Genomic DNA, 20,853 nt, shown 5'->3' with positions numbered 1-20,853 from the left:
TAACTTCTGCCAGGATCCTATAAGCTTTTCAAATCAACCCACGTGTTACTTACTCAGTGAAACTTTCTCGTATCTTCCGAAACTCTGCACTCCAGTTAGGATCTGCCACTTCTTTTCTACGTTCCCACATACTTACCTATTCAATTTAACGGTACATATAAATGTGTACGTTTTCTGTTGTTTAGGCGTGCATTGTTGCATCTTCTCCAAGACTATGAACTTCGTAAGAACAGGGACTGTGGGTTTTTCTTCATTTCTCACTCTCTCTTATTCCCTTCCTGTTTGTATTTGGAACACTTAGCATAGTGCATTACAAATAATAAATACCCAGAAGTGTTTGTGGGGTTGAAAAAAAAGGAATGGCAAAACTAGGTACAGAAATGTAGGAATCTGCAGCATTCAGCTTTTTAAATTTTTTTTTTTTTTAACTCAGAGCTGCACTTGAAACCTGGACTGATTGATTTTTCAATTCATATATACATGCATATGTGCACACACACATGCGCATACATCCATACATCCTTATCTTCCTTTGGGAGGGGGAAAGTGATTATAAAACAAATATAGAAACATTTCATCAACGACAAAAAGTTTTTCAGAATATAAAGTTATAATTAAATAGTTTTCCATTTACAGAGGACTGGAGGAGAGAGCCTTTTTATCAAAGAAGACCTTTCCCTAAGTCAGTGAGTTTTTTTCTTTAACCATTGAGGTTTTACTATATAATATTTGCAGATAGTAGCTGAACTACACTGTTAGCAACATAAATGTATATATTTACAAAGTATATTTTATACTTATATAAAATAATCTTTAAGAATGATTAGTGCTACTTTAGTGGGAATTTAATTTTAGTAATAAGTACTTATAGCTGTCTGCTATTAAATTTTAGGTGATAAATTAGCCACATGTTATGAACATAGACCATATTAAACATAAGGAAGATTCTATTAGTTTATAAGATTCTGTTATTCATTTAAAGGTGGAAATAAGTATTGCAGTAAATGCAAGGAATATATGAACTTATCAGTCAATAAAATTCAGGACAAGAAAGAAATTATTCCTATGCTATAATTTTCCTTTGTACAATCCCATCACATTATAAAATCCTGCAAGCATCCATTTAGCCACCAAGAAAAGCTAAAACACAAAAAGGAAAAAGTATTTCACAGCTTCTGTTACTTTTTTTTAATCTGATCTACATTTGAATTGATCTAAATAAATTAGGAAATTTATTTTGAGTTGGTGAATGTAAATATATTTAATATCAACTCACATTTGACATACTAATTAAAATTTATGGGGTGCCTGGGTCCCTCAGTCAGTTAAGCGTCTGACTCTTGATTTTGGCTCAAGTCATGCTCTCAGGGGTCCTGGGGAACAAGCACTACGTGTTGGGCTCTGTAGAGAGTCTCTTAGAGATTCTAACCCTCTCCCTTCCCCCCTCCCCCTCCCTCTCTAAAAGTCGTTTTAAATTATTTAATTAGTGTTTTATTAAGAGTAACTTTAAGCATCTTGAGGCTTTTTTTGTGTGTCCAACATGGGGCTTGAACTCAAAACCCCAAGATCAAGAGTTACACACTGCACCAACTGAGCCAGCCAGGTTCCCCCTTGAGGCTTTTTTAATAGTCAAATGACAAATTACACATTCACCAAGCTTTTAATTCATGTTGTACTCTTTAAAATATAAAGGGACATAAAGATAAGACAGTCACCCTAATGTGTGTTTTCTTATAGAAAAGTCATAGTAATGGGAAAATATGTGAGTTTTAACTTCTACATGTTTATGTCACCAACTGATCTAAAAATACTTGTCTCAGAATTTTTATTTGTAATTTTTTCAGTGTTTGTGGGCTTTCATCAAAAACCTAAGAAAAACCTTTCTCTTTGGGAACAGAATATAGACTACAGAAGAGAAAAATCAGTCTTTTTTCTATGCAAAGACACCAGATAGTAGGAAGCAAGTTGTGATTCACTTCTTTCTTGGGGAGAGGTTACCAGGCTGTACCTGCCTAGATTCCTGATGTTTCATATTATGGTAAAAGATGTCTTAGCATGTGTTATTATAAGGGAAGAGGAAAAGGACCCCCTCACTCAGTAGATCTTTATGTAATTCGTGGGTGATGTGATTCATGTGGGTGAACTAGATTCAGGCCCAAAGAAGTTTCTGCAAATAAAATTTTTGTTCAGTGCAATAACAGCACTGAAGCATTTTCTTTTTTCCACATTTCAACTAGTATGTGGATATATTTAGTACTTGTAGTTTTGACTCTTTTCCGTGTAAATTTGTAAAGAATAATTATTTTGTAAATGATTTTTCTTACATAGTAGGATGAGTCTCTTATAGCTGTATCCCTTTATATTTAAAAAATAAATGCAGGATGAATTACAAATAAGGTAATAGTATAACTTGTTTAAAACGGATACTTTTGGGAAAGAAAGCAGCCACTAACCAGAGAAGATGACACCTTAAGACAGCAGTGCAAATCGTCCCAGATAAAATGGGGATGTCAGGTCAATATGAATAGCCTAGATACACTGAAATGCTAACTTTTTAAAATGGGAACTAAAAGATAAGAGACAAATAATGAAAATGCTGGTGCTTAGGAAATGTGTACAGTACCAGGAATTCTAGACTGGGTCGAACTGCTACGGCTGAGCATAAACTGTGTGCTTCCCAGTAGCCACACAATGTTGGGCATGCAGTGGTGCTGTGTTAATGTTTTCATGTAAATTTTTATATGAAGTTTATTAAAATCAGTAATAAGCTAAAAATAAGTTTTATTAAAAACCATTTTTCTTTTAATCCTCAATAAAATTTGAGATCATAACAGCAACTCAGAATTCTATAAAGATAATTTCATGATCCAGGAAATATAATATTAGATTGTAGCTTTCTGGTAGTCTCATTTGAAATAGTTTTTGGTGAATGTTGAGGTTAATGATTAATATATTTTTATCAGTATCAGTTAAGGTACTTTCATTTCCTATTAGAAAAGCCAGTATGGAGGGGCTTGGGCCACTCAGTCTTTAGGCGTCCATCTTGGGCATGGGTCATGATCCCAGAGTCCTGGGATGGAGCCCCGCATGGGGCTCCCTGCTCAGCAGGAAGCCTGTTTTTCCCTCTCCTATTCCCCCTGCTTGTGTTCCCTCTCTCGCTGCCTCTCTCTGTCAAATAAGTAAATAAAATCTTAAAAGGAAAGAAAAAAGCCAGTGCAGACTTAAAAATTAGAGAAATTCATTTCTTAATTAAATGAAAATTTCATTAAAAAAAATTAAAAATAGGGGCGCCTGGGTGGCTCAGTGGGCTAAGCCTCTGCCTTCGGCTCAGGGCATGATCTCAGGGTCCTGAGATTGAGCCCCGAATCGGGCTCTCTGCTCAGCAGGGAGCCTGCTTCCCCCTCTCTCTCTGCCTGGCACTCTGCCTACTTGTGATCTCTCTTTCTCTGTCAAATAAATAAATAAAAGCTTAAAAAAATAAAAATAAAAGGCTTAAAAATAGAAGAAATTCATTGACTCACATAAATAAAATCCAGTGGTATTGTGGGCTTTAGCCATGCTTTATCTAGACATTCTCAACATCATCAATGCTGTAGCTCTGTTCCTAATGTTCTTTGGTCTTTCTCCAGCTTGACTGTCCTAAGGAACCCAGAAGTATGATTTTTAAAATATGGAGCTGTATATCTTTTTTAATCAAAAAAAATTTTTAAAGGCCAGGAAACAGGAAGTCCTTCTGAAGAGCTAACCCAAGAAGGCAGCTGGCCTTCTTTGCCCTAAGCATGCTGTTATTCTCACAGCCTTACCCCTGTACTGCTCCTTTTTAATTATCACCTTAAGTGAGGGATTATGTGAAAGGGGCTGATGTCATCATTAAAATACAGTTTTTAAGCACATTATAAATAGATAGCTGTAGTAAAAGTGCAAAAATACCAGTGCAGTAAAACTACCCAAAAAAGGTAGGCAAAGTGTTTTACCTAGAATTTTTTTTTTAAGATTTTATTTATTTATTTGACAGAGAGAGATCACAGTAGGCAGAGAGGCAGGCAGAGAGAGAGAGGAGGAAGCAGGCTCCCCACTGAGCAGGGAGCCTGATGCGTGACCTAAGCCGAAGGCAGAGGCCTAATCCACTGAGCCACCCAGGCGCCCCTAGAATTTTTTTTTTTAACAGACTAAAACAGTTCCTCATAGGGAATGTTATTTGGAGGAGGAAGACTTCTTAGTCCTTGATAACAATCTTTTTAAAAAAAAGAAGAAGAAGAAGAAAATCTTTGGGAGATTGCCCTGTAAGAATGCCTCCATTTCCTCTGAAGAGCCATTAATAGCTGTTGTCCCCAGCATTGAGCTATACACTACACCTGAAGATTTAGTATTCTGATGAAAGAAGGATCTCCAAATGATTGTAAAAGTTATTGGGAATATATATAAAGAATTAAAGCATTGGCATAATTTTTACTTTATTATTTTTTATAAAGATTTTATTTATTTGAGGGAGAGAGAGAGCATGAGTAGTGGGGAGAAGGAGAAACAGCTCCCCACCCTTGAGCAGGGAACCTGCTTCAGGGCTCAATCCCAGGACCCTGGGATCATGACCTGAGCCAAAGGCAGACATTCAGCCAACTTGAGACACCCAGGCACCTCCCCCCGCAACCATTGGCATAATTAAACAAGAAAGTTTTCATCTGATTTCCTTCTTTCAAATTCTCTGGCATTTTCACTGGAAGAAAGAGGAGAGGAACTTTCTGAGTAGGTATTGCCTCACTGTAAGCATCTCTTGTCTTTGGAGTTCCATAGCCCCTCTGCCTGTTCTCTTGGAGTTCTGGCCCCTTCTTATGAGGTGGCCATTCCACCTCAAATGGGCATTGTTTTAAAACTGGCCACTTTGACACTTGCCAGATGTATCCTGTGTATTCTTCTCCCACTGTCTGCTGTGCTCTGTTCTTGGTTTTCTGCTTGCCAAACGCCTTATTATCCTTTTAAGATTCCGTTCAAATGTGAAAATGTCACCAACCATTTTTTTCCACACAGGATAATCACCATCTCCACCAAGCTCCTGCTATACTTTTTTCTAATAAACCACTAATCACATTTTGCTTTTTATTAACTTTATTTATCTCTACTAGATAGTGAGCTCCTTGAGGTCAGGAAATACACCTAATCTTTGTTCTAACAGCTTTATGTTCAGTAAATTCTCATTAAGTGACCAAAAATAAAAATTTTAAAGTTAATGGATTTATTGTTATACCATGATTAGTGAATCTCTTAAGAATTAATACTCTTTTAAAAATGCATTTAGCTGTGTTTAAATTTAAATTCTAAGTCCTGAGAAGCAGTACTGGCATGTGGTGGTGTTTGTACAAAGCCTCACAGCTTTGCATGCTAAAAATACCTCAGTACACAATTTGTCTTTGTTCACTCACAGTTGAAAATCAACAGGGCTCACCTTAGGTAAAACTGTGAAGTAGGGAAAGTTTATCTTTATTATCCAGGCATCTCCTTTTATCATTCCTTTCTCCCTTAGTAATGTCTATCTTTAGGTACCTACTTTTTATCATATTCTGATCTTTTCTAGTCTCTCAATTCTGAATACATTTTAAGAATGAATAGGCTTCAAACTGGGTATTTGATTTTAAACCTTTTATTACCACATGGGAATAATAGCCATTAGATTACCTGTTCAAAGTATTTGAGTAGGTACTTTTTTTTTATGGGAAAGGAAGAAAAGTCATTGAAATTACACCATGTATAGGTTGGCCCTAAACACAAAATCTGAGTAGTCCTTTTAGTTTGTGGTGGGACTTGTCACCAGGACAACCATCTCTGCTTCCTGGGCTGAGTGGGTAGATCTGGCCTGCCAGCATTTGTTGAAGATTTGTTCGGAGGATTTAAAACTTGCTGCTGAATGCGACCCACAGAAGTGGTCAAATTCCCGTAGGCAGGATTAGCACCATCACTAGTCCATGTAGTGTCTTTGTACAAACTTGTAAAAGACGATCCTTCCTTCAGTATTTTTTATTTTTGTCTGTCAGGGAATCATGGCAATTTACATATTTCGTTGAACAAGACATTATTGCCATCTTACAGAAAATTGTCACAAGAATTATACAAATCTTTACCCTCTCTTTGAATGTGCTCCATCAGTGTGACCCTGTGGCCCACTACAAAATGGGCCAGCCTGGGAATGAACGGCACTCCCTTGTTTGCTGCAAGCCCAGATGTCCATTTTTCTTACGAGTTGGCTTGTCTAAGCCAATCTAAGTTGCTTGTCTGGTCCTTGTAGGCACTGCAATTTTCAACCCTTGGTCTGTGGTTTCATGAAGCACTTGAAGAATAAGGAAATATAGCACATGTTTCTTTGTTAGGGAATCAGGGTCCCACTTACCATTTAGTAATTGAATCAGCAGGAATAATGATAATCAAGTCTTTAACTCCTAGGAAGTACTAATTTAGACTTTGAGATGACTATGCTTTAAATATTCTTAACAGTTTGCTAAAGTACAAGAAGATCTTACTTATAAACATCATATAGATTGTCCTTGCTTGAGACTCTTAATGAAGCTGCCATGGGATATATTGTAAAGAAAACTTAAATTTTAAAAAAAATTTTTTTAAGATTTTATTTATTTGTTTGACAGAGATCACAAGCAGGCAGAGAAGCAGGCAGAGAGAGAGGAAGGGAAGCAGGCTCCCTGCTGAACAGAGAGCTTGATGCGGGGCTGATCGTAGGACCTTGAGATCATGACCTGAGCCGAAGGCAGAGGCTTTAACCCACTGAGCCACACAGTTGCCCAAGAAAACTTGAATTTTAAGAAAGAATTCTAGATATAAGTAGAGAAAGAGAAGACATTGTTTAAAAAATTGTTTAAATTTTTAAATGTTTAATTTTTAAATGTTTAAAAAAAAATTTTTAAAGACTTCCTGGTTGGGGTGGCGGGGGGTGGTGGTGGGGGACACATGCCTGCGTGGCTCAGTTGGTTAAGCACATCCAACTCTTGAGTTTTGGCTCAGGTCATGATCTCAGGGTCATGAGATCTAGCCCCACATTGGGCTCTGTGCTGGGCATGGAGCCTACTTGGGTTTCTCTCTCTCTCTCTCTCTCTCCCTCACTCTCTAACTAAATAAATAAAGTCACTCAGTCAGTCTGCTGAGGGGAACTGATTTTCAGGTAGGACAGCTCCGCCTGCATGGTGGGCTGCCCACTCTTAAATGCCTTCATGTTCTATTAGATGTTCAATTTAAATCTTCTTTGCATTTTCACAAATAAAAAACTGAGTTAAGTGATTTGCCCAGGCTCACAGTTTGTGAATGGCAAAGCTGAAATTTGAGCCCAGATTCAGTTGATTCCAGTACATTAGATGACCGGGAACCTCTTCTAGCCTTAATATTTTCAAAAGCTTGCGTGGCTTTTCAGTAGGAAAGGGAAGGGAGTTTGTTCTCTTTCCCTCTCTCTTGTAGAAGAAGATCCTTATCCTATTGCCCTACAACTTAAACTACTATTGTTAGTACCATGGTTCTGTTATATTATAAAATGAATAGGATAACATTTTCAGGCATTTTCAGGATTTATAAAAGATATTTTATGGCTTCATTGTTTCATTTTAGAATTTTTGTCCAGTTTCAGCTCCTACAACTTAAAAATGAACTTTGATAGCATAATTTAATTTCAAAGCTCTGTATATCTACAGGGGAGAGGAGAATCTTCAATGATTTTACATACCTGTGGAGCTTATTATTTTACTTTTGGGAAGTTTATGTAAATTCTATAATGCTTTGGGTAGTTTTGATGCACTAGTAGTTGTGCTGTTTTGAAGATGTACTTCTCTAGAATATGTCCTAGTATGAGAGTTGCTACATAGTGTGTACTGATTTTTTTTTAGCCCTTTGAAGGCCTCGGAATGTCCAAAACCCTTTTCTCATAATGTGTTATATATTTGAGGAAAACGGAAAGGATGGCATTAATAATGATGATAATGTTCAGGCCAAAACTTTTCAGATTGAAAAACAGTAGGCTTGTAGGGAAAATAGAGGAAGGTGTGGGCTTATATAAATAAGCTTATATAAAACAAAACGTGCCAGCAAATGGTATTTCCACTAAACTGCAGCTCCCTGAGGACAAGACTTTTTGTCTGCTTTTTTGGCTGGTGCATCTCTAATGACTGGAAGAGTACCTGGCACCCAGTAGGCGCACAATAAATACTAGTTGAATGAGGAAGGAATGAAAGGTATACGACTTAGGTTTTATGCCTTTTGTCGGGCAGGCTGCCCGGGACTTTGATCACAATGAGTCATTTCTTTTTAAGCTGTTACATGCCAAGTTGATTTATCTACTTCTGTTACTTCCCCATATTTCATAGCTTCAAGGTGTTATTTATTACTCATTTGTTCAACAGATATATATTAAGCATTAAGATACATATTAAGCATCTAATGCATCTATTATACTAAGCAATGCAGCATTTAAAGGAAACCAGAGCTTATCTGTTTTGGGAAATAGATCATAGATGGGTATTGAATAATAATTTAGGGTAGCGTCTTGTTGTATACAATATGAGAAGTTGACACAGGCAGTAAATACCAAGATTCGGAAAATACGGATTTGATGAAGTCAATGAAAAGAGTCATAGGCTTTCAATAGATAAAGAGCAGGAGGGAGCGATTCTAGGAGGAACATGCACATCAAAATCTGGGACAAAGCAATTGGAGTGTTTTAGGGAATGTAGTGGGTCTGCCTGGTAGGCTTAATACACGGAGGGCTGACTGTAGGGCGTTGCAGTGTTGTCGTGAACAGGTAGATGGTCCACTGGAATGCCTGTCACTCAGAGGGAGGTTTTTAGGTATCCTTCAGGGTTCTGTCTTTAGCATATTCTCCTCCCTTGGTCAGTGTGACCCTCTTTAATTTTCGTCTGGCCTTTGTAGTCTTTGTAGCTTTTGTTTATCTCTTCAACTCTAGCCCTCCTATGTTGTCTTGCTAAGTGATCCCCCCCCCCCGCCTTTAAAAAATATATACACAACAACTCTGGAATTTGTATTTCTAGCTCAGACCTCTCTTTGGATTCACACCCATGTATTTGCCACAGTTCACTGGAAAACTCCCCTTGGATGTCTCATAGGCCACTTAGCTTCACATCCCTGAAATTGAATTCCTGGTTGTTACCCACCTTCCCACCCCTAATGCAGGTCTTTCTCCAGTCTTCCCCATTTCTACTCAGTTACTCAGGTTAATAAACAATCTGGGAGTTATCCATGATTCCTCTTCTCGTGACAAGACACAGCCAGGCCATCTTCCAGTTCTGTCAGCGGTGCCAGCACTGCACACGCTGACCTTCTTATCAGTGTTGCTACTACACAAGTCTGAGCTGCCTTCTTCACTCACCTAAATTTTGGACCAACTACGTAATTTGTAGGGTCTGTTGCAAAACAAAATTCTACAGTCCCTTATTAAGTTAAGAATTTCAAAACAGTGACAGCATTGCATCAGATCAAGTTAAGACCCTTCTACGGGTGGGCCCAGCGCACGGTAGACTGCTCCTGCCCCTGCGACTGGCTCTGCTATCCCAGTAGCCTCCTAACCAGTGGCTCCCTGCTTCCCCCTGTGGGCCATTCTTCACACAGCATCACTAGCGTAGACGAGATCATACCGCTTCCCTACTTAGCATGTACAATATCCTATATGTCTACCTTCCAAACTCTGTGTCCTTGGACCCTGAAGCTTCTTCATTCTCTTCTCCCACCGTACCCTGTTCTCATTCACTAGACAGAAGCCAAAATGACCTCTTCTTGGTCCCTCAGAACAAAACCCATCTCCAGGCTCCTCTTTCAGTCTAAGCACAAGTCTTTCACTAGATCTTATCCTCCTTTCCCTCAGGCAGTTCTCAGGTCGTATGTCACCTCCTCTGACAGGCCTCTCCTGACCACTCCTAGGTGAAAGAGTATAGCTACCTCCCCACCCCACCACCACAGCCTAGTTACTTGCCATGCCATGACTCAGTTTTATTGTATTTTTAGCACTTATTACTGTATGGCACTATCTTTGTTAATCATTAATTATTACTATTGACTGTATTCCTGTCACCTAGCATGGTGCCTGCCATTTGGTAATGCTGAATAAATATTTGTTTCATGAATGAATGTTTTTCATAATCCTTTTAGCCTCTTACATTTTGGAGATTTATCTGAAGAGCAACAGGTTTATTTTTCCTTTGTTAGATTCTAATCTTTTATTTGTTGAATTCTTATAAAATTGAATTACTTATGTTTAATTTACAAATATTCCAGGCTTAATTTTAAAATGCCAAATTATTTTCTCTTTAAGATGGCTTAATTCTGAAATGACACATACTTACCTGTATTGTAGCTTGGACAACAAATTAAAGATGCTATTGCCCATTGAAGCTGATGTTGATACTGTAGAGTGAGCAGGGTTCCTCTCCCCACCCCCATCAGTATTTTACACCATAATATCGAAGGTTTCACAGCCCAAAGCTTCACAAATATGTGTAAACCCATTAATTCAGTAGCCACTGAGCACCCATTATGTACTACACACTCAGGAACAAAAGATGAGGAAGGCATTTTTCCTGCCCTTGAATTGCTCACTGTAGATAATTCTTTCTTTGATATGCAGCATTCTGTGTAGTTTCAAAAAGAAAAAATTACTCAGTCTGCTTCATGAACTATACGTGATCTTCTAGCTTTTAAAACATGAACGCCCAACCCAAAATAATTCAGTTGTTATAGGAGAAACACTGTCATACACATACAGTTTATGAGGCGAGCATGAATATGAAATATTGTAAAATTAATTTACAAATCTGTTGTTTACCAGTACTGTCTGGTACACACAACAATTGTGGAGAGGGTGGGTGTGGTACGGCCAAATGCTATTGTTAACAGAATTTGCAGTACTTCCCACATAATTACATTGACTGCCATATGGCATTTTATTGCAGTTCATTTAAATTACAAGGAATTTATACTTCTGTTTGTGTTCTCTTTAGTGCCTTTTAGTAGCACTGTTTTTTATACTACATACTTTAGATACCCCTTTGTCGTAAAAAAAAAATTATCTTTCAAGATAAACGTAATTTATAAAATAGAGCACCATGACTTTTCTCGAAATAGTCCCTATGTGGATTCTAAATGGTAACTAAATGATTGCATATATGCTGTACAGTTCCCTGAATCTTGCTAATCAACCAACAAAACAATAACTGAGATTATTTTTTTCAAGAACATATTGTTCTGAAAATTATCTCTTGTTGGTTAAGTACATTAGCGTCTTTTTCCTTCCTGGAACTCTAGAGGAATGAGTTGCTTCTAACGGTTATTTTCTAGATAGCTACTACTCAGTTCTTTTTAAAAGTTCGTAGCTTTAAATAATTTTTTTTTTAAAGATTTATTTATTTGAGGAGGGGGAGTGTGTGTGTCGTGGGGAGGGGTAAAAGGATGAGAGAGTCTCAAGCAGACTCTGTGCTGAGCATGGGGCCTGACGCAAGGCTCAATCTCACAGCCCTGAGATCATGACCTGCGCCAAAGTCAGGAGTCGGATGCTTAACTGACAGTGCCACCCAGGCGCCCCACTTTAAACAATTTTTGATTAGCTTTAGAATGAAAATCGTTCTGAAATATGTTACATATTATACCTACATCCATACCTCATATACAAAGTCTGTTGGGAACGTAATCTAGCCTTCTCTTTAACATCATTTTTCTTTTGAACACCTGTTTTGAGTTCTATAGTAGATGCCTTCAGATCCTGTCAAAAAGAGTAGGATCATTTACCCTTTCACCAGATGACCACAAAGTATTGTGCTTTTTTGTGAGTTCATTTGTTTGTTTTCATATATTTTTCACCCCCCCTCTTAACAGTTCTCATTTTGTCATGTTCATGGTGTTACTAGCTGCTGCAGCCCCTCTCTTCATTCTGATTTAGTGTTTTTAATTTCCTGTGAGCTAGGAAACCAGTTTTATAATTCTGTTAAAATGAATAATGTGTGCAAAGAGTAACCTGAATAGACTCTGAGTGAAGGTCTAATGGGCTTGTCTATGAGTCAAGTGCCCAGAGCTATCATGCTTGGCCTTTTGACATCTGTTCTGGTTGCTGAGATGTTCTTTTTTGCTTCTTTCCTAGTTCTGGTTAGGGTAGATGTCACTACCTAATAAATAGAAAATAAGTAGAATATCTCATTTTGGGACCTTTTCTTTGGGTCAGTTGGTCCTTGTTAACATGATACACTTGAAGCATCTATCTGAACTCAGATATTTAATTAAGTATTGCTAATTAAATTCCCTGACTTCTTTCCAAGTGCTTTGCTATGAAACTGAGTCATGCGACTAAATGAGCTCTTATTAAGCTGTTGATTGCCAAACCTTGTTTCTCTGCTCTTTATTCAAATTTCTGTCATGGATGAAGTTTAAAAATCAGTTGATTGTTAACAACGTAGCAAGATACTCTGCAGTCAGTCCCAATGTCCATTCATTAAACCTTCAACATACATTCTGGGATACCTTCTTTGTCAGGCATTGTGCTAGGCACTACACTTACAGTGAATAAGAAAGACAGGGTTTCTGTGATTACGGCTTTCAGTAGTACCCAGTCTTTCTTAAACTTTAACATATGTATGCAGATCACCTGAGAACTTCGTTTAAAAATGTTGGGCCAAGGCCCCAGAGTTTTTGACTCAGTAGGTCTTAAGTTGGTACTAGAAATAAATACTGTTCATGGGCACCCTGATGATTCTAAGGTAATGGTCGTCGGAGCACATTTTGAGAAATTCAGATCTCGCAGATGAGGAATTCTTAACAAGGAGTACAGTTTTCAAGTAACACGTGGACCCGAGCAATGTAATGCTGTATTTTAACCTGATTGCTAGTTCATCTGTAAACTGTCTCAAAAGTGTTTTTTAAATCATTGGCTTATGTTTCTACCTATTCCCTTTATGTTGAGTTGAAATGACTGGAAACTATGATTAAATCGAAGTGTGGTAATTTCTTATCTCTTAAATAACCCACCAACAAATTAATCTTTTCCATAAGAATAACACTGCCCTATGGCAGGCTGCCTCCCAGAGACCACAGATCTTTGACAGCAACAGCAAAGACAAAACATTTCCTCCCAACAGCTTCTTTCAAAATGAAATGTCCTTGAATGCATAAGAAATCCTTGTCAGTGGTTGTCTCCAGGGAGGAAGATCTAGGGGAGATCTGGGGGAGACTTGTTTTTAATCCCTATGCTTTTGCACGTTACACATTTTATACCATGTGACTGCATTACTTAATCCAAAATAAATTTGAGGAGGTATGTCATGGCTATTACCACAGGTCTAGAAGTATACTATTGGTCACTGTTTCACTGTAGTGGCCTCCTAAGTCTACCTTTCTTTTGGACACCTTCCCCATCAGCATATCCTAGAGGGTAGAGCCCTTCCTCTGCTGAGCACTTTATTTCAATGACTCCTCCCTTCTTCCGAGGTTTATGATACCACCTTACCATAAGCTTCATTCTTACACATCCTAGAGTCTGTTTCTACTTCACTGGTCTAGTTTTATGTCTGAAAGGTGCTATTTTAATTATTGTGGTTTAATAGTGCATGTTAATGCCCAACATATTATGAACTGCATTATTGTTCCTTTGAAAATTTTTCTTGGTTTGGGACGCCAGGGTGGCTTAGTTGGTTAAGCGTCTGCCTTCATCTCAGGTCGTGATTCCTCTTGGGATCAAGTCGCCCATCAGGCTCCTTGCTGATCAGGGAGCCTGCTTCTCCCTCTCCCTGCAGCTCCCCCTGCTCGTGCACTCTCTCTCTTTCTCAGAAATAAATAAATAAAATCTTCAAAAAAAATTTTTTTCTTAATTCTTCTTACCCATTTGTTCTTTCATGTCAATTTCCAGGAATTTTTTTTTTTAAATTTTAAACCCATTATTTGGGAAGAAACCGCTTATTAGCATAGTTAATCTTCCCATTCCAAAACACAGTTGTCCTCTTCCATTTATTCAAGACTTCTTTTTATACATTTCAATAATAATTTGTAGTTTTCTTCATAGAAGGTTGAACATTTTTGGTAAGGGTTGCCCTGTGTATTTATATTTTTGTTGCTATGGTAAATGCTTTTTCTCAAAAAAAAAAAAATTATATAGTTGGAAGGTAGGAAGACTACTCTTGTATATTTGCACTGTTTCTAAGCTATCGTTTTCCTTTTTTTTAAAGTATGTAATTGTTTGCAGATGTATCCAGACATTCAAAAAGTACTTAATTAGGGGCGCCTCGGTGGCTCAGTGGGTTAAAGCCTCTGCCTTCTGCTCAGGTCATGATCCCAAGGTCCGGGGATCGAGCCCCGAATCAGGCTCTCTGCTCAGCAGGGAGCCTGCTTCCCTTCCTCTCTCTGCCTGCCTCTCTGCCTACTTGTGATCTATCTGTCAAATAAATAAATAAAATCTTAAAAAAAAAACGTACTTAATTAGCATATGAAATTTAGAGTATCATATAAATGTACATATCTGTAGTTGTTATTCTATTAAAAATGTGAAATAAGGGCGCCTGGGTGGCTCAGTGGGTTGGGCCGCTGCCTTCGGCTCAGGTCATGATCTCAGGGTCCTGCGATCGAGTCCCGCATTAGGCTCTCTGCTCGTCAGGGAGCCTGCTTCCCTTCCTCTCTCTCTGCCTGCCTCTCTGCCTACTTGTGATTTCTGTCTGTCAAATAAATAAATAAAAAAAATCTTAAAAAAAAATGTGAAATAAAACTTCTGTGTCCTTAAGTTCGTGAGCTTATTGATCAGAGATACACAATAACTTTAAAAAAAAAAAAATCCTCAGGGGCGCCTGGGTGGCTCAGTCATTAAGCGTCTGCCTTCGGCTCAGGTCATGATCACAGGGTCCTGGGATCGAGACCCGCATCGGGCTCCCTGCTCCGTGGGAAGCCTGCTTCTCCCTCTCCCACTCCCCCTGCTTATGTTTCCTCTCTCACTATGTCTCTCTCTGTCAAATAAATAAATAAAATCTTTTTTTTTTAAAGATTTTATTTATTTATTTGACAGAGAGAAATCACAAGTAGGCAGAGAGGCAGGCAGAGAGAGAGAGGAGGAAGCAGGCTCCCTGCTGAGCAGAAAGCCCGATGTGGGGCTCGAACCCAGGACCTGGGATCATGACCTGAGCCAAAGGCAGCGGCTCAACCCACTGAGCCACCCAGGCGCCCCAAATAAATAAAATCTTAAAAAAAAAATACTCAGTTTGGGTTTATTAAAACTCTTCCATGGAAGAAACAAAGTTGAGCATTGAGGAACCTGGGTTGTAAGTCTGGGCAGTTTTTCTAAATACGCATATGCATATTTAAGAACGTAGGCATATGTTGCACAGGCATATACATATGTGAAAAATACCAAATTGTTGCACAGGCATATGCGTATGTGAAAACCACCAAATTGTACACAACAGAAATCAGCTCCCTTTATAACGGTTATACCTCAGTTAAAACTGTTTTAAAGTATCACAAAACTTTTGCTTGAGTTAGGTTTCCTCTCTGATAGTCTTGCCCCTTTTTCTGCTTTCATTAAAGATTGCTATTATAGGGGCGCCTGGGTGGCTCAGTGGGTTAAGCCTCTGCCTTCGGCCCAGGTCATGATCTCAGGGTCCTGGGATCGAGCCCCGCATCGGGCTCTCTGCTCGGCGGGGAGCCTGCTTCCTCCTCTCTCTCTGCCTACTTGTGATCTCTCCCCCTCTGCCCCCCGTCAAATAAATAAATAAAATCTTTAAAAAAAAAAAAAAGATTGCTATTATAGTTTTTGCTAGTGGGCTTTAAAAGGAGTGTAGATCGTAGCTAACATAGTACCTGACAGGTAATAGGCACTCTGAATGTCTTCGATGGACTGTAATTGAGTAACATACTGATTGTTTTCCTTCTTGAACGTGACGCTTGTAACACTGGCTTTGGGTGGCTGCGGGAGTACTGTAGTCCAGTGAGAGCCGCCAGAGAGAGAGGTGAGTGAAGGATGAGGGAAGTGGAGCAACCACGTAGGGAGTAAGGGGCTGCTTTGCTTGGAAGGTGATGGCCCAGAGAGGAGTTTGCCGTGCACACTGGGAATGAAGGATAGAAAAGAAGGTGGCACATTCCAGGAATGGTCAAGAATCCTTAGAAGTTCAAGAGGCTCTTATGTTCCGTTATTTGTATTGCCCTCTCCACCAGCTTGTAGCTCTTTCATGTTGGTTTCTTTCACGGTACCTCGTTCTGGGCCTGGCTTGTATTAGGTCTCCAGAACCCTCTGGAATTCAGCATCATAGGCACGCTTACCGTATACACATACCATTCTGCCCTTCCTCTCACTGGTACCTGGTATCGTGTAGCTTTTCTTCATCCCTTGTTTATTGTTGTCCCTAAGACCAGTCTCTCCTTACCCTGGTTCATTCTCCTTTTTGTGGTCAGAGTTAATTTTCATTTTAAAGTGAGCCCTTTCCCATAGTTCCACAGTTTTGACAACTGACTCATAATAGCTTAGTTTGGCATAAGAGAGCTTCTGTAGCCTGACTTAACAATCTTTTTACCACATATTTTTCACCTCTTCTCCCTCCCACTCCCCCTCCCTTAGTACCCCCCTTCTGCCTTCCCTCCTTCTCCCTCCTCCCCACTTTCCTTCCTTCTCCACCCTCTCCATTCTTGTAATTTGCCACCTTCTTTTCTGCCCCTCATACTGCCCCACTTTGTACAAAAAACTCCTGGCTGGACCTTCACGTCCCCAGAAAAAGCCTTTCCTTACTCCTCCAGGCAATTGCCCTGTGGATCCCCATGTACTTGACTCTGGCTTTTACTGTACACTGTTATTTACCTCTCTGTATGTTTGTCTTCTCCGTTAATCAAGAGCAGGCACTCGTAGGATACTTGCCTCTGACAGTCAGTTGCGAGATGGTGGAGATGTGATACCACTTTGAAATAGAGGCTTTTGTTGAAGTTGGAAGGTGGCTGGTGAGAAGATAGTGTAAACATACATATTTAGCAGAAGTTGGAGATACCGTTTATGAATACAGTGTGAGGAAGGATGAAGGAGGGGTGAGAAAGAGATTTATGTGTTAACATCAGAATGTTGAAGGGGAGAAGGTGTCCGAGAGCTATTGGTGGAAAGGAACCTGGTCAGAAGGACAAACATGGTGACGTATGGAATGTTTGGAATTTTAGAAATACAACACCTAATGGGGTACTGTTCTGAACTGTACAGAGAAAGGTGTGTGGGATACAGGCCACCCGCCCTCCAAACAAACGACTTTCAATTTGACAAGCAAGGTAAGACAGATACAGAAGAAATTGGAGTAAAAAGTTTAATAATGGCAATGTCTGTGTGATTGGGTCCTTGGGTATGGTAGGAGAGCTAATTCCAGCAAGAATTTGTATGTCTTAAGCAATGCTGATGAGCAAGCCATTCAGACAGGAAGTCAGAGGAGAGTCTCTTGCGGTGTAGTGGGCCCAAGTAACGAGGATTAGAAGATCTGAACAAATTTGGGAGGATGAATTGAGGTGCTTAGTAAGTATGGCTTTTAACACTCTGATGCTTACATTGATGAAAACAAGGACAAAAACAAGCATGACATTTAATATTTAATAGAAGTCAGCCAGTTTTGTGTACTGCTAGTCTTTTTTTCTTACAATGGTAGTTTTGCCAAAAAAAAGAACCACAGAAACAACTAACTGGAGCTAGTACTGCCAGTGGACTTGAGCATCTGGAACTGCCGTAACTCCTCCATAACACTATGCTGTATGTAACTAGCTACGTGCCTTGTAATTACGCTACTTTACTTTGAACTAGGGCTTTACTATTGTGTCATCAAAAAGCCATAATGTAACTAGCATCATTTCTATAATAACATAATTATGTGCCATAACAATAACATAACTGACATTTTTATAACTAACAATTTAACATAGTATTTATATAACAGCCATTAAGTAGAAACTGAAATATAAGCATATCTTTGGTTAGTTCCTATATGGTTTGCATCAGCTACAAGTTCTTAGTGACAGTGTAAATGTAGAGGAAAAGACAGCATTTTGTTTTTGTTTTTGTTTTTGTTTTAGTTTCTAGCCTTTATTTTTATGAGGTTGGAGCAAGAGTATATGGAGTGTTAGATAAATTTAACTTCTTTGAGAGAAGTCTAATTCTAGCATTGATCTTTTGTCACTGTACCACAGAAGTTTATTTCCAGCTTTCATTATCATTCTTGAATGTAAAGTTTGAATTCTTCAGAGATGAAGCATGTGCAGAATTCTTCTTTCAACCCCTTTATTCATCCTCTTGATGAAGAGAACGTGAGACCATATGGCCTGAAACCCCATTCACAGTGGAGAGTCTGAAGCAGTAAATCGATAGGGAGTCCTTCCTTCTCTCTTTGCTGTCCCTAAAGGACAGTCTGAATGACTTGCAGTCTCTAATATCAATATCAGTATCACAGCAGCTGGTCCAAAATGGAGCACTCTCCCTCGAGCCTTACCACTCCTTCTGTAGATTTTTCCTCCTGGCTTGATTTGGTTTTAATTAGCACCAGAATCTCTCTTCTTAATTTTTCGAAGGTTGCTAAAACAGCATAATGAAATTCACCTTATCTTTTAAAAAATTCTCTCTGACTCTCAGCACATGTTGGTGGCCACACACTGTCAGACATTTCCCATCCATTATTCCAGCATTTATACTTTCATGGAGTCACTAATGAAGTAGCCATTTGCTATATTTGCTTAGTCACCATAGCAACAGTGTCTTGGTTAGTGTACGCCTGGGTAGCTTCCTACAGTTTGACATGATACGCTGCTAATAATTCTGATTTCTACTCAGAGGCAACTGGAATTTTGCAGAATGGAATTTTTAAATTTGCTGAGTGGAAGTTGTTTGATCCCACTGGTGTATTCTGTTGGCACCCATCACGTAGTCATAGGATCATAGAAATTTTAATTTGGAAGAATGATTCATACTTGCAGTATATATCACAGTGCCTGGCTAGGGAAACATTGCTTCTGTCACCATAAGCAGCTTATTTAATCCCTAGCCTAAATATTTTTAGGTTCAAAGAAACTGATCAGAAGGTTAGCAGTTGGGGCTGCTTGATAATATTGGGTGATTAGGGGGCACCTGGGTGGCTCAGAGGGTTAAAGCCTCTGCCTTCGGCTCAGATCATGATCCCAGGGTCCTGGGATCGAGCCCCACATCGGGCTCTCTGCTCAGCAGGGAGCCTGCTTTCTCTCTCTCTCTCTCTCTCTGCCTGCCTCTCTGCCTGCTTGTGATCTCTGTCAAATAAATAAATAAAATCTTTAAAAAAAAATATATTGGGTGATTAGCTTTAAACTATTTTAAAGAATTCTGGTTATATGCCTTTAAATTATACTTTAGTAAATATGAAAATTGAAAAGTACTTCTTGTCATAGTGATTTTTTCAATCTTTTATTGGCTAATTTCTGTTAGGTCAGCCTCTTCGAACTACATTACCTCATTCATTTCCCCTTCTGCACACTCACTCTAAGTTCCTTTAGTCACTACTTAAAGTAACAGTTATATAAATTTATTTTCATTTTTAAAATGTGTCTCCTTCAGATTTCATATAATGTGAACATGTACCTTACAGAAAATACACATTCTATAATATACTTTATTTGGAGAAGATAGTGTAGCCTGTTCATGGGGATAGAGTTCACAGTTTTAAGAATCAGATCTAATCTTAAATGATATAAAGACTGTTGCTGTACCATCTGTTATAAAATATGTAAAGGCTCATTTAAACCACCAAGTTCATTTCACATCTAAATTGCTTTTATCAAACATACTCCATATTTTAACCCTTACCTCATGTATGAATTAAACCCACAGATGCCCACTTCCCTTTAGTCATCTATATATTCATTTTGATCTGTATAAAAATACAGCAAGCTCAGATCCTATTAATTTCATTCTTGGCTCTAAATATTGAACTGGGAGAAACATAACATGGGTGTGTTTTAGAATATGTTCATCCAAATATATATGTACATATACATATATACATACATACATACATACATATCTAGTTTTTCATTTGTTCCACAGTTGTTGAATTGATAGTGCTAAGAGACCAAAGTCCTAGTGTCGTTGCCTTGGACTGTTGCATGGACACAGCTAGCTTTCAGCTAGCAATACTAGAGGGAACTGAGGAAAAGAGCTTGGTATAAAACCATTACCACAACTGAAAAAAAAAATAACATAGAAGTTTATGCTTTCTTACTGGTATTCCTCCTTATCATCATCTTACTGGTGTTTGCCCTCATCAAAGATGTCTACCAAAGTGACATTTACAAAGATAAATGACCCAGTTTGTCATATCAAGAGCTTAGCATAATGAAGTGAATTTTGTCCGTCATTTTTAAATATGCATCATGGCCAAGTAAGCCTGTCTAATAATTTGTCCCATCCATGGATGTTCATGATGCGGCAAACATTTTGATACATTTGTTTTGGGCCCATAATAGTAGTCATTCTGTGACTAACCAGAACTCCATGAAGAGTAGTCAGATATCCGTAACATTTTGTAGGAATTATAGGCTATAAAATGAATGACTAAAAGATGAAGCTACTTTCAAGTAGAGCTAACAGTGCAAATAAAATAACAGAGAGACTGAGTCCCTAAAGCATCAGGACTATTTTCACCCCCATGTTGTTTAGAAACCCTTTCCCTGTATGCCAAGTTTGTTGTCTTTGTACTGAGACCAGCTGTTAAAAAATCCTAGGTTTGAATTGAACCGGATAGTATTTTTATATATTTAGAAAAATCCAGATTAAAACATTTATGTAATGCCTTCTTCCCTCTACTAATAGCAAGCAAAAGAATTTGTACTATATTCAAAATGATATATTCAGTT

The 20,853-nt window shown here is 38.6% G+C and overlaps 2 protein-coding genes across 5 annotated transcripts in view; one reads left to right on the top strand and one right to left on the bottom strand.

The window, feature by feature from the left end:
• KCTD4 (potassium channel tetramerization domain containing 4) overlaps positions 1 to 17,265 on the bottom strand; it is a 39,772-nt gene extending 22,507 nt beyond the window's left edge. For 2 of the 4 annotated variants that reach the window (XM_047723491.1, XM_047723493.1), the window contains exon 1: positions 16,811 to 17,247. The gene's annotated coding sequence lies outside the window, so the exon portion shown is untranslated. Of the gene's footprint in view, positions 1 to 10,516; positions 10,626 to 11,651; positions 11,753 to 16,810 lie in introns of those variants that run through there. The other 2 variants (XR_007126193.1, XR_007126194.1) reach the window with 2 other exon arrangements.
• Positions 1 to 20,853, top strand: part of GTF2F2 (general transcription factor IIF subunit 2) — a 158,336-nt gene that overhangs the window by 96,042 nt on the left and 41,441 nt on the right. The window lies entirely within an intron of this gene.

This window comes from Lutra lutra, chromosome 3 (assembly GCF_902655055.1).
Source record: "Lutra lutra chromosome 3, mLutLut1.2, whole genome shotgun sequence".
NCBI classification, from domain to species: Eukaryota; Metazoa; Chordata; class Mammalia; order Carnivora; family Mustelidae; genus Lutra; species Lutra lutra.
The sequence above is the reverse complement of the archived record's forward strand: the minus strand, read 5'-3'. Positions and strand labels throughout refer to the sequence as shown.